Here is a 1,386-nt window from a genome sequence, read left to right on the forward strand (position 1 = left end):
CCCCTTGGCCTGCCAAGACCCAACAGTGCCACAATGGTTCCTTACTTCCATGGGCCCTGTAGTGTCACAATTGCCCCTTGGTTCCATGGGACCTGTAGTGTCACAATGGTCTCCATGATCCCACAAGGCCTTGAAATGTCCCAACAGACCATTGGTTTCATGGAGCCTCACTCTGTCACTGTGGTCCCCTTGGCTCCACAAGGCTCTGAAGTGCCACAATGGCCCTTTGGTTCAAGGCCTCCAAGTGTAAAAATGGCCTCCATGGTTCCAGGAGGCCCTGCTGTGCCACAATGGACTTCTGGTTCCATGACAACCCAGAGTGTCACAATGGTATCCTTGGTCCCACGGTGTCACAATGGACCCTTGTCTTGGTTTTGGACTGGGCACAATGCCAGTGCCTCCATGAAAACACATCCACGTAGTGTCTACTGTGAGATGTGACCAGAAACAGAGCAAGCAAACACCAACTTAGGAATAAAAGGGAAAAAAAACTTTATTAACACACACACACACACACACACAAAAAGAACAGAATGGAAATCTTTCAAACACATTTCTCCTCCCCCTCTCAACCCACATTACAACATACAATACCAACTCAAATCTTCCTTCAGTCCCCATCTCCCAGGTTTTAATTCTCAGTCCATTATCCTTCTTCAAACAATCAATACATTCTATTAAAGAGGAAGGAGTCTTCTCCTTGTGCCATTTCTTGACTAACCCCTTTCCATATTCCATGCTCTCACCATGGAAATGGACCAGAAGATTGCTTTTGAGGTTTCTCTTTTTAAGGATACTTTGGTCAGTTCCACAAAACGACAGTCTCTCCATTTTGGGATAACAAAATCCCCCCCATTTCCCCCGGGGCAAGGGCTTCACGACAGAAATCCTCTCATTTCTGATTTCTGCCCACCACTACTCTTCACTGCCTTTCTTGGGTCTGAGCCATTGCTTTCCCCCCAAAACCGCAGTCTCTGTGTTACAATAGAAAGTTAGTCCGTCCACAGCCGAAAAAAAAACTGCTCCTCCGTTTATCTCTTCCCAAGTAAATTCTTCTCATTAACTCCACTACTCCCTACTCACACAAACCTCTCATTTCACTTGTCCATTTCTTCTTGTTCTTATCTCTGTCCTCCGGGAGGATCAACGTCTGGAAGGTTTCCATCGTGAAGGAAAAAAAGTTAAAATCATCTCTAGGTGCCGGACTCTCTTCTCACTCTTGGCCGACTTCCAGGAGCTGCTCGGCGCGTCTTATCTCTTTTCTCTCTTCTCTCTCTCTCTAGGAAGCGGGGTGAGGGGCGGGGGGGGGAATTTGCTCGGTGCTTTCACTACTTCCACCCCTCCATCCTTTCACTTTCCCCTCCCCGGTCTCTCTCTCTCTCTCCA

This window comes from Serinus canaria, chromosome 25 (genome assembly GCF_022539315.1).
Source record: "Serinus canaria isolate serCan28SL12 chromosome 25, serCan2020, whole genome shotgun sequence".
In the NCBI taxonomy this organism is placed as follows: domain Eukaryota; kingdom Metazoa; phylum Chordata; class Aves; order Passeriformes; family Fringillidae; genus Serinus; species Serinus canaria.